General features: G+C 40.3%; 1 protein-coding gene and 1 pseudogene across 3 annotated transcripts in view; one reads left to right on the top strand and one right to left on the bottom strand.

Moving 5' to 3' along the window:
* Tcea1 (transcription elongation factor A1) overlaps positions 1-13,554 on the top strand; it is a 70,162-nt gene that overhangs the window by 23,852 nt on the left and 32,756 nt on the right. The window lies entirely within an intron of this gene.
* On the bottom strand, positions 4,542-4,762 carry LOC141421951 (U2 spliceosomal RNA; annotated as a pseudogene).

Below are 13,554 nucleotides of genomic sequence, written 5' to 3'. Positions count from 1 at the left end.
TTTCAGCCAGGGTATTGACAATCATTCAACAAACCTGAGAGAGTAGGCTCTCAGGAGCCCTACTGTGTAGCAGATGCTGTGAGGGATGCTGAGAAATCTGGGTATTTGCACCTGCTTTGTAAGTAATCTCCTCCTTCCTACAGAGAAACAGAGAGAATGGTGTGAAAGGTCATTTCAAGAGTTCTTCTCTCTCTCTCTCTCTCTGGTGACCATAGCAGCTTCTAAAGAAGGGCCCAGTATGGGTCAGAGATGCTAATGACAAAAGCTGAAGGTGACTGAACACATATATGTGCCAGGAGTTGTGCATTAGCTCCCCGCAAAACTGAGAAGGTAAGACTACTTTCCCCATTTTCAAGCTGAAGGAATTGAAGTACAGGAGGCCAGCAGCTGACATCTTCCCACTGTTAGTACATGGTGGGCTAGCTTTTAATTCAGGCAGTCCAGTGCCTGGGCCCTTCACAGGATACCACCCTGCTTCCCTGGATGGTCACATCAGCAGGAACATGGATTTCCATCATCTCATGAGACTTTATGGAAGTTACCATTCCATTTCTCACTTCCTAAACAATGGAAAATACACCTAACACATTACTTTAAATTAATAAAAATTGGTGAATCAACACACGAAGGACTCCTCGAAAAAAGGAATATCCTTGGGATTCTGTGCTCTGAGGCTCAATCCTCAATTTTTGTATTTCCAGACAAGGTCTTGCTATGGATCCCTGGCTGACCTGAAAGTCACAACCCCTGTGCCTCAGTCTTCCAAGTGCTGGACTTGCAGGTGTATGCTACCATGCAGCCAGGCTTCATCCTCAGAATTTTATGTTTTCAAATGATCATCATGAAATGCAGGCCACTTTAGGCTGAGGAATATGGTAATGGATTTTGGCCTGCCAGTCACTCTAGTCAAATGACCTAGAATACAGGCTGTCCTGCTAATCACAGACAATAAACAAATTCAGTTTGAAAGGAAAGCCCAGATAACCTTGGTCCGTGTCATATACAGTGGAAGACCCAGATATTTATTTATTACAATTCTGGGGGCTGGAAAGTCTAAGATCATGGCATCAGTGCTTGGTGAAGGCCCTCTTGCTGTCCTTGGGTGACAGAATGCCCAAAAGCCAATGGGGACAAAACTCTTCTAAGCATCCATGTCTTATGAGTGATCTCTGAATTCTAAGACATTTAGCTACAGACATACACACATATACTCACACACATGCACACACACACACACACACACGCACGCACACACACACACACACACACCGTCCACCTCCCTATCCTTGGGTTCCACATCCCCAGATTTAAAAAATATTTGAAAGTGTACAAGAGCATACCCATAGGTTATGTGTAAGTAACATGCCATTTACATAAGAGACCTGATTATCTGCAGATTTTGGTAGCTGCAGGATGGCCTTGAACCAATCCCCTGAGAATATGGAGGGATGATTATACACACATACACATATGTATGTATAATTTAGGAATTAAGCATAGCAATTAACTGTAACGGGGAATTGAACATGCCAGTTAAGATTATGGTCCAGAATCCCTGCTCCGTCACTTACTGTGTGACCTTGAGAAATTTACTTAAACTCTAAGCCTGTGGGAAAGAGGATAAACAGTTTGCCCTGGTCTGGCTCCAAACTGAAATCCTCCTTATCTCTATTTCCACAGTGGCTTAGATTGCAGACTTGAGTCATGGTGCCCAACTTCTAGTGAGTGTTTTAGTAGAACGTTTTTGTAATGGCAGAGGGAATTAGTTCATATTGTCCAGTTTGTGGTAATATGGTGTTCTGTGAAACAAATGTTTTGAGTTTCTGGTGAAATGAGCCTATATTCTAAGTCCCAAATTTTTAATTTTCTGTGGTAAACAATTATTTTTAACACAAATTATTTGTTTAATAATATGTCCTTAGTTGCTTAAGTACATCAATGGAAATAAATTTCCCTGTCCTGGATGATTATTTTGCCATGCCCTAGTCATAGTTGCAATATAATTCTATGTCTTACACTGCCATTGCTACCCCTGAAATAAGAAACACAAAAATACGAAGCTGAGCTGAATGTATACACACAATATCATTAAAACTGTTTTAAGTGAATTAGCTTCAAAAAAAACCATAATGTGCTCATGGTGGTGTGTGCCTATAATCCTAGCACTCCAGAAGAAGAGTAGGAGGATCATGGATTCAAGAGCAGCCTGTGCTAACTAGGAAAGATCAGGCAATTCAGCATTGTGCCCTGCCCATAATCCCAGGAGGTAAGCTCAGGGATAGGCCCTGTCCTTGCTCTGGGAAGTTGGCTCCACGTTTTGACCTGCCCTGCCAAGGCATAGGTGAATTATGTTCTCCATCTATAGTGTTCAGTTGTTCACTGGGGGTGCAATCTGCCCACCAGTTGTGCTGGACTATGTAGTTCCTTCCAAAGCAGTTGATCTGTGGTACTCGCCTGCTGGGGTTGCAGATTCACTCCAGCAGAGTTGGGTTCAGTCTGGCTGGGGTGCAGGTAGGCTGAGTCCTAGTGATATGGGTCTACTACTTTATAGAATCCAGTTCAGTTTGTTCTGCAGTCTTCTGATTTTTCCAAGATAAAGAGAGAAGAAAGGAAAGATAAAAAAGTGAAAAACAGCCAATGGCTTTCCCCAAGCAGAACAGCAGCTGTGCCAGTCTCAGCCCACTCTGGGACTTTCCCGGCTGTTATATGCAATTAAGAGCTGTTTTAATAGTCAGTCATTGAACTTTATGTGCATCCTGTGTATTGTTGGTAATTTAGTTAGCTAAAAAAAAAAATTAGAATTACCTACATGTAGCTAGCACAACTCTAAAGTGTTTTTCTAAAATCATGGAGCTCAAGGTGTCTGCTTCCTTCTGCTGTCCACCATCTTGGATCTCTCCCTATGTTTATTTTCATCTTCTGTGTGTAGGATTCCTTTGAGTATCTTGTGGAGTGCTGGCTTAATGGTGATGCATTGTTTTAGTTTCTGTTTATATGGAAGGTTTTTATTTCTCCTGCAGTTATGTATGATAGCTTTGCTGGATAAAGTATTCAAGTTTAAAATTGTTTCCTTCCAGTGCTCAAAATACTTCACTTCATGCCCTTCTTGCGTTTAAGGTTTATGTTAAAAAATTTGATGTGGTTGCAATTTTTTCTTTCTTACAGCCTTCAATATTCTTTTATGTTCTCTGTGCTAATTGTTTTAACTATTATATGTTGTTGAGAGTTTCTATTTTTGTCATGTCTGTTTGGTGTCCTGGAGACTTCCCATACCTGGATAGGCATCTCTCTCTTAAGATTTGGAATGTTTTCTGCTATTACTTTGTTGGTTATATTTCCTATATCCTTAACTTGCACATTTTTTCCTGCTTTGATATCCATGATTTGAAAGTTTAGTCTTTTGATGGAGTTACAGAGTTCTTGAATATCCTTTAATAATTCTTCAGTCTTTTGGCTAAGTATTCTTCTGATTTTTTTTCTTGGATAACTATTCTGTCTTCAAGTCCTGAAATTCTGTCTTCCACTTGTTCCAGTCTGCTGGAGTGGCTTTCAACTGTATTTCTTATGTGACTTAAGGAATTTTTGTTTCCAGGGTTTCTGTTTGATTCTTTTTTGTGTGATTTTCCATATCTTTGTTAAGCACCTCTTTCACATCTTGTATTGTCTTCCTTATTTCATTTATCTCATTTTTAAATAATCTCTTTGGTTTCATTCCCATGTTTGATTATATCCTCTTTGAGTTCATGGGATTTTCTCTGGGTCTTCTAAGTTTTTTATCCATATTGTCTTGAGATTTATTGTTGTTTTTGTATTTCCTCTTTAGACTTCTTAAACATTCTTGTTATCATTCTTCTCACTCCAGAAACTGAGGATTCTTCCCATTCACTGTCCACTAAATCCTCAACTGTGTGATTGTGAACCTTTTGAGGAGTCATATTCCCCTGTCTTCTTTTATTCTCCATGTTTCTATTTTGAGATTTGTTCATGTGTTATTGATTAGTTGGGTTATCTTTCCCTTGACTTAGTTTCTATGTTTTGGCTAGCTTTGTTGTTACCTATGTTGTTGTATCATTTGTGTTCACTGACCTGCAACAACTTCTCAGATTCTCTTCTGAACCACTTAATTACATAGTATATAAAACTTTGGCTGAATTATCTATACACAGTGGGTATTGGAGAAAGAAAAGTTGTTTGCATTGAGACTGTAATTCACATAATAAAAATGATAGACATAGTTGTGGAGGAGAGTATGGAGAAAGAGGTTGAAGAGATATGAGGTATAGGGGCATTGTGGTAACAGGCCCTAATGTTGTAAAGGTGTAGTTCAGTCCTTGAGGAAGAGGGAGCTATTGTCAGGAACTGCAGATGGATAAGAAGGATGTGCAAAGTTGGTATAACAAACCATTTAGTGACTGGTTAGTGTGGAAAAGATAGGAACAGTGAGGAGGAAGGGAGAGGGGGAAGAGAGGAAAATAAACACAGGGAAGGAAGAAAAAAGAAGAAAAGAAAGAAAAATGGGGGAGACAGTGGAAAATGGAGCAAAAGAGCCTGTTCAAATTAAAATTGCAAAAGAATGGAAAAAAGAGATAAGTTAAAAAAAATTTTTTTAATATATATTTATTGTCCAAATTTGTTCATTGTTGTGGAGAGGAGTGGTTTCCCTCTGAGTTCAATGAGTACACTGGGCACTTCCCTCTGATTTTTATTAAACTGATAATAACAGACACTACACTTGATCTCAGCCAAAAGGTCAAAAAGCAATTCCCTCTGGTTTTTAATCTGAGTGTTTTCCCTTCTGATAGGGGCTTTCACTGAGTCCCTGCTCCTCCTTAGGATTGATATGGTGGGCTGGGCGGTGCCCCTCTTTACCAGACAGGTTTTGAGAGGGTTTTGCTCAGAATATTTAAGCCCAGGCTGGTCCTGGGGGAGAGGAGGCAGTCAGGGTTAGCTTGTTTGAGTAAGTGGGTTCTCCAAAGTGGTTCCACAGAGGAATTCATGTGAGCACTGGCTAGCTCCTCCCACCTGCAGTGCAAGCCTGGGAGCTTGAACTGAACCATTTGTTCAAAACTTCTTCTCTGAGGAGGCAGTTGATTTCAGCTCCCTACAATTTCCCCCAAGGTGATGGAATGCATTGTTATTTTTCCCAGGCTGCACAGGGTGAGTCACCCCTCCCCCACCTGGCAGAGCTGGAGATTTCTCTCGTTTATTAGACCAACAGTTTGTCCAGGAGTGGTGCAATCAGTACCTGAAAGCTGTGCTGGACTATGTAGTTTCCTCCAGGGTGGAAAGTGCAGCAAGCTCACCTGAATGAGTTGTAATTTCTCTTGATATACCTGGGGTTGGTGGCCTATGTGGCAGGTGGCAGTTAAATATCCTGTGTCCATGACTGTTGATGTGTGTAGAACAACACAGGTGCTTTCAGAACTTGTTCTGCAGTCCTCTGCATTGATTTTCTTTTTGCACATTGGAGAGAGTGGGAAAAAGAAAACAGAAAAAGGAAGAAGAAAAAGAAACCACTCTGGCAGCTGGCAATAGCATCTAAGTGCAAACAATGCACTAAATGCTAAAGAATAAATTAGAAGTGGGGATAAATTTGACTATTGATCTAGTTAAGCCATAAACAATACAAACAATAAAAGGTTGATAGATTCATCTATTTTTATGAGAATGTTATAGCACAGCAGGCTGCCTGCCTTATTCTCCCTGTGTAGAATGATGTCAGTTTGAAGCTATGCAAGATCCTTTTTACCTAGCAACTGATAAACAAGGAAAAAACCTTTGTAATTGGCCAGATCTTTATTTGGTAACAGGGATAAATACACTAGTCATGAAGGTATTATTGTCTGAACTCAGGACCTCCAGCTTTTAGACTGGTGCTCTACTATTTGACCCATGCACATAGTGCAAATACACTAGTCTTAATTTCAGCTACTGCAATCACCTTTTACCACAAAGGGAAGAAAAAGAATGAAACTTTTTATGGCACATTATGCATCTAATCAGTGTGAATTCCACTGAAGAGTTCCAGCAGATCAACAAAGAGGAAGAAAAATTGAGATTTAATTGAAGAACACATTTAACACTAGTTCACAAATGCATCTGTAATTGTCCTAGGCCCTGTTGCTCAATATGTGACAAGGGCTTAACACTTAAGACATCAACACTTTAGCTGCATATTTTGCTTTAAAATGATGTGAGCTCATTGCTGAAAAGTTTGTACACAGGCTCTCAGGTGTCCCATGTCCTCAGGTGCCCAATCCTTAAACATTTCCTTATGAGGCTCCTTGGTCAGGTTTTCAAATGAGTTTTACTCATCTCATGCTAACCCCTCCAACAATCCTATGTTGGACTAGTATGAGTCATACAAGAAACCCGCCACACAGGCTTATAATCATTGGTCCAAGTTCAAAGTAGGTTTTCAACAAGTCCAGGAATCAAGTCCATGTTTCCAGTGCCTACTGGCTGATTTACCTTTGCGTATTGGAAACATTCCTTCCCTCCCCCTTCTCCATCCCTGTTCTATTCTACCCTGTGCTGATGCTGCTCCTGAAAATAGACTCCCCTTACTTTAGCCAGAGGCTCTGCCCTTCATTGCCAGGCAAGATGGCAATGACCCATCAGGATTTTCTACAGAAATCCCCCTATTACTACTGCCAGACTCACAAAAAACAATTGTACTAGATACTCAGTTAAAATCAAATTTCAGTTAAACTACTGTAAGTATGGTCCATGCAATATTTAAAACATACACATACTAATGATATATTTGTTATTTCTCTGAAGTCCAATTTTTTGGGGGTGTGGGTAGGCCTAGGGTTTGAACTCAGATCTTCATACTTGCAAAGCAGGGGCTGTTCCACTTGGGCCCAGTTTGCTCTGATCATTTTGGGAATGGGATCTTGCTAGATGTTTGTCTGTGCTAGCCTCAAACTGTGATCCTCCTGATTTCAGCTTCTCAAGTGGCTAGAATTACAGGTATGAGTGGTATCCAGCTTTGAAATCCAATTTCACTGAATGTCTTTTGTTGTATCTGGCAACTCCTCCCTCCTCTGTCCATGCCCACTTTTATGCTGGTGTCTCCACAAAGAAGCACATCAAGGGCAGAAAAGTCAACCAGGATCCAGGGAGCAACATGCAGATGCTTTTCCACCTAAAACCTGGGAAGACTGTTCTTAAGTCTATTATGAAAAATGGTTCTCCAAACCATTCCTCTAAGAATTAGGGTCCTTGGTATTTTAGAAGGTGTTTTGTTAAAAAAAGAAAAAAGAAAAAGTCACAGCTACTCAGGAGGCTGAGGCAAGAGAATCAATTGAACTCATGAGTTCAAGACTTGCCTGGACAACATAATGAGATTCATTTTCTCTCTCTCTCTCTCTCTCTCTCTCTCTCTCTCTCTCTCTCTCTCTCTGTTGGACTGGGGTTTAAATCAGCTTTCTGCTCACAAAGCAGGCACTCTTCTACTTGAGCCACACCTCCAGTCCATTTTGCTGTGGTTATTTTGGAGATGGGGTCTTGCCAACTCTTTGTTTGGGCTGACCTCAAACCACAATCCTCCTGATCTCAGCTCTCAATTAGCTAGGATTACAGACATGAGCCACCAGTACCTGGCTGAGATCCCATCTCTTATAAACATAAAAATAGGTCATTCTTCCTCTCCCTCTAGAGATGACCTGCTTTCAGTCCATTGAATGTGCATTCCTTTCCAAATAAACTTTACTATCACATTCATTAAAATAAATAAATTTAAAATACAATTATGACCTTTTTTTCAATTACAAGAGTAATGTATGTGTGTTTTCCAAAGGTGCTGGGAGAATATCTCCTCTCCCACCCCACTTTTCAGCAACATTTGTGGAAAAAAGAGAGGAGGGAAAATAAAAAGGAAGTGGAAATGCTCATCTTATCCCTGCACTGAGAAAAGAAAAGGGGGTCATATTTCCCTGTGAATGAGAGGAAATATGCTTCTTTTGAACAGCTTTTCTTTTTTTTTCTTTTGCGACAAGGTTGTGTTGCTTAGGCTGGCCTGGAGATCCTGGGCCCAAGACACCCTCCTGCCAGCCTCCTTAGTAGCTGGGACTCAGAAGTGTGCCCACAGACCAGCTTCAAAAGTCAATTGTATTTGTGGGCATTTCCAGCAGAGGGCGCTACAGTACAGGTAGAAAGAACAACAGTGTCTTTTTTAGCAGAAACTCAGAGGTCTATGGCTGTTACCAACTCAGATCCAGAATTTTCCTAAAAGGAGCTAGGCGAACACTGCCATGGAAACCTAAAGAAATTCAAAGATGTGCTTGCATCAAAAGGGGAGATCCAGTGAGACTGGCCACATACATCTTGTTCAGCAGCCCTTTCCGACAAGTCATCAATGAGAACGGTCATGAAAAACAGGTAAAATAGCAATCAATACCCATTTTATTAACAGTTATTTATTAACAGCACATCCTGTCATAGCATCTTTCTAGACTTTGGATATTCATTGAATTAGTTCATTTTATATTTTTTATCAGCAAGCAGGATGCCAGACACTGGAAACCTACTTAAATCCAGTGTTTGCAAGTCAGCAATACCATCAGGGAGGCACAAATAATTTACAATGGAAAAGGAAAGGTCAGGGCTGGGGTCTAGCACATGTAAGACCGTGGGCTTGATCCTCAGCAACACACACACACACACACACACACACACACACACACACACACACACACGGTCCCAGGGAGCACAGACTAATGAGGAAAGCTTTTGTGGTTAAAGTCGTGGCATTCCACTGCCAAGCCCAGTCATCTTTCTAGAGCAGTGTCCAGAGATCTCCAGGTGTCCTGTTATCCTAGACACCAAACACCCTCTGGGGTGAGAACTGGTAAAATCAGAACAGTTTGCCCTGCAGTTTTCAGTCTGGGTGCTAGGAACCTGTTCATCTTCACTCCTTATGCACACACTGCGAGGTCAGCACTGTTAATCTTTCAGGTCAGAGGTCACAGATGCAATGCCATCAGAATCAGCATTCAAACCTCCATCTGCCAAGGTCAAAAGCCTGCATTGTTCTCATCCACTCCAAATCTCTCAAGTGAAACACCTCCTAGTGATTATTCTTTACTCAATTAAGACAATATTTTGAAGAGAAAAATTATTTATGAGTCAAAGGGGTAAAGCCTTGGTCAACGGTGGGTCTTTTAGGAAGAAGAGAAGAATTTTGTTAACATAGTTCTGACATCCTTCCTAGAAGCACACCGTCACTTTTTGGCACTCCTAGATCTCCTAGGATATATGTTTTACCTCAGCAAAACTACAAGGTATCTTCTTTTGAATATTAATAATAGTAATTTTCAGTTGGCCTCACACTTCACCTTAATGCTGAAAGCCTGTCTAATAGGAAAATACTGAATCTCTTTTCCACAAATCCTGTAGGTGGCGCCTCTGCACTGGTTTCAGTGAAAGAATTCATCTTTAATCTTTCAGGAGTCCAATAGGCAGATACACATCATACTAGTATGTTCATTCTAAGTGAGAAAGAAAGAAGCATGGCCTGATCCTAGTGCCATCACCTAAAAATGCTCCTTTATTTTTTTTTTAACCCTGGCACCAGTTTTTATTAAGGAAGAAGGGGCTCAGAGTGTAAAGCCCCTCCCTATGATCAGCCCATGAGGCTGAAGTCACGGTAAGGTCAAGGTTATGAGGCTAGGGTAGGCCTACAGATTTACAAAGTATTATTGGGTCCACCTGCCCCCAGGATATGTTTCTTTTTCAAAGTATTTTTATTAGCATACGTTAATTGTGGAGGAGAGTGGGGATTCATTGTGAAAATTCTGAATATGTCCTCCATTCACCCTCCCCCTGCCCAAAGGACCTATTTTACAGACCTGTCCTTCATTTTTAATTCCAAAGTCAGTGCTCAAGGGGGTTTCTCAGTGTATCTCAGCTGTGAAAATACTGTACTTTGGTCAATTTTGTCTCCTTTTTTACTTTCCCTCCTATCCCTATTATTCAACAGCTTTCAGTACCTATCATTATGTCATCTACCTGCACAGATTTCCATATTGTTGACTATCATTCTCTTTTCCTTTCCCTCCTCCCCAGATTTTCATAGACTAGTTCCACTATTTCAATCAAGTTCTATATATGAATGTGTATATGATCCTGTTTGTTTTGTGTATATGTTTAGCTCTTGGATCTATCTTCCACATATGAGAGAAAATATGCAGCCTTTCTCTTTCTGAACTTGGCTTACTTCACTTAACATGATGTCCACCATTTACCTGCAAACAACAATACTGCATTTTTCTTTATGGCTAAGTAGTACTCCATTGTGTGTGTGTGTGTGTGTGTGTGTGTGTGTGTATATATATATATATATATATATATCACATTTTTTAAGGATTTATTTTAGTGTAACAGGTTGAAGTATGGAAAAGGGGAAGGGGGGAAGAGAGAAAAACATTTCCTGCTTCCCATGAAGGAACTGGGAGCAAAGAATTCATACCACATTTTCTTAATCCTTTCATCAGTTGTGGGGCATCTTGGCTGTTTCCATAGCTTGGCTGTTGTAAATCGTGCTGCAATGAACATGGGTGTGCAGCTGCCTCTAGTGTAGCCTGACTTACGTTCTTCGGGAATATCCTCAGGACTGTATCACTGGATCCTATACTAGCTCTATTTTTAGTTTTGTAAGGAATCTGCATACTGTTCCATAGTGGCTATACTACGCAACATTCCCACCAACAGTGTATAAGGCTTGCTGTTTCACCATATCCACATTTGCTATGATTTGTGTTCTTAAAGATAGCCATTCTAACTATAGTCTTGATTTGCAATTTTTATGGCCATGGAAGTTGAGCACTTCTTCATGTATCTATGGCCATTTGCACCTCTTCCTTTGAAAATTGCCTATCACACTTGTCCATCCTTTCTCTTAATTGCTGAGCCATTGGACATCTACGTAGGAAGTGCTTTTTTCCTCCCAGCTAAATAATAATTTTATATAGTTACAATAGCATGCAGTCATTGTTTCTCCATCTTCTGTACTTCCCTGATCTGCCAGCCTCCTGTCAAACAGATGATGGGCAGAACTTGGAGCAATCGGGAAGCTATCTATGGTCAGGGACAGGAGCAAGGGCAGGGCAGCCTGAGGCATCCAAAGAGACTAAAACCAAGCAGCAGCTCACATAACAAGGCTGCAGTTTGGGAGAGTAGGCTCTCCTAACAGGTAGAGTTTACAGATAAAAGAGGGAGAAATGCAAGGGCATTGGGCTTGTATAATAAGAGCTAAGAGACCTGTGGTAAATTCACAGGGAAGGTGGTAGGCAAGGACACCTGGATGGAACTCAGCATAAGTCAGCCTTTCCTTTAGCTTCCATCTCCTGTCATTTCCTTTGCCTTAGGGTCAATGAACACAAAACTCAGAGGAGATCCTTTCATTCCTAATTCTAAACTGTTCCACAGTATCCCTGCTAGATTGACAATTCTAGCCATCTACTCTCCAATAAAACACTTCCACCAGCAAGGGGATCACTATTTCTTGGGAACAAGTTCCATTTACAAAACACCTGAATTTTTAGGGAATCCTTCCTTCAAAAAGTAGAAATCTGCTTTTCTGTAACTCCACCACACTGGTCTTATTTCTGCTCTCCAGTAAACATGATTATTCTTCATAGTTAATTTCTGTCAAGGCAGTAAGGGCCCCCTTAATTCCATTGATACTATCCATTCCAGACTATCCTGATCATAGTAGTCCCAGAGGGAATATGTTCCAAGACTCCCAGTGGATGGCTGGAACTACAGATGGTACCAGTCTCTATGGAGCCTATGTTTCTTCCTATACATACATATCTGTGGTAAAGTTTTGCATAGTTCAAGCGGTATAGCACCTACCTAGCAAGCACAAATCCTTGAGTTCAAAGCCCAGTACCACTACAAAAAAAAAAAAAAAAAGCCAGGCACTGGTTGTTTACACTCCTAATCCTAGCTACTTGGGAGGCTGAGATTGGCAGGATTGAGGTTCTATGCCAATGTGGGCAAACAATTGGAAAGAATGATAGAGGGATGAATTTAACTAAGATATACTGTAAGCAGTTTTGTAAGTGTCACAGTATACACCCAGTACAACTATAATATGATAATAAAAGTTTTTTTTTAAAGATTGGAAATGTGAAGTAGTGAAAGGTGGGTAGAAGCAACTTATTCACCAATCAGTTGATGGAAGAATAAACAAAAATAGGGCTGGTGGAGTAGCTCAAGGTGAAGACCTAAGTTCAAGTCCCAGTACCACACACACACACACACACACAAAGGAATGAAATGCTAATGCATGCTGCAATGTAGGTATAGGTAAACCTCAGAAACATCTCACTAAGTGAAAGCAGCCCATCTTGAAAGGTGGCATATCTCATGATTCCAAAATTTATATGAAATGCTCAGAATGTTCAAGTCCACAGAGACTGAAAATAGATTAGTGGCTGCCAAGGGTTGGAAGGAGGGAATCAATTAATCAAGCACTTAATTAGTATAGGATTTCTTTCAAAGGTGATGAAACATTTTGGAAAATGTTGGGAAGTATCGTATAACCAGTGGTGATGGTTATACAATACATACTGTTCTAAAATGTCGTTGAACTGTGTACTTTAAGACTGTTAAAATGGCAAATTTTATGTTATGTGAGTTTTCCACAGTAAAAAAGTAATCAACTTATTTTGGGGAAAAACACAATTATTAGAGTAAATGTACAACTCCAAAGTCATAATGGGATTTAAAAAAAACATTCATTGATTGATACATCAAACAAACAGCAAGCAGAAAGATGAATACCAGAAAGATACAATTTCTGACCAGTGGACAGAAACTTTGTTCTATACAGAACTTTGTATTTGCTTTTTGGGACACATAGAATATTTACAAAAGTTGACAAATCCCAATAAATATTTTAGGATATCAGTTATTGCCCATATTCTTATCACAATGTCAGTTCAAAATACTAATGAGAAAAGGTGATTTTTAAAATGAAATAGACAAACTGTCCAAATGATTCTTTTCCCCCAGACAGTGAGCTATAACTAGGAAAAGTGTGTCATGTCAGTATAGAAAGAATATGATTAGGTGGCAGATTTTGATTAATGGTGATTAAGTCTGGAATGGGGTTATGAGTGCAAATGCCATGGGTTGGCAGTAAAAAGGTGCAATTGTTCAAAACCTTTGGAGGATCCCAGGCTCTACAATACTGCCAGTTTTCTATCTTGGCTTTTTGTCGTTAGTCTTAAGGGCGCCAAATTCCTCAACGATTTCCATAAGCATGTGAGATGATTTGCTTACTTTCTTTGATCAGATTTCTCTCACTTATTCAACTATATTCAAACTGCGGTGTCCACGATTAGGTCTCGATTGTCAAGGAGCTTAGGAACCCCCTAAATTTAAAAATTAAAACGCTTCAATCAGTCAAGTCTGTGTCCTGATGGGCGATGTGGTGGAGAGGGGGCTTTTTCTCCGTATCCATCTGGGTGGAGAAGGTGTCGGGCTCCCACAGCCTCAAACCCGCCAAAGTGTCATCCAGCCACCACGCCTGCCTTTCCA

This window comes from Castor canadensis, chromosome 3, assembly GCF_047511655.1.
Source record: "Castor canadensis chromosome 3, mCasCan1.hap1v2, whole genome shotgun sequence".
Classification (NCBI taxonomy): domain Eukaryota; kingdom Metazoa; phylum Chordata; class Mammalia; order Rodentia; family Castoridae; genus Castor; species Castor canadensis.
Note: the sequence above shows the minus strand (reverse complement) of the source record. Positions and strands in the feature narration are given on the sequence as shown.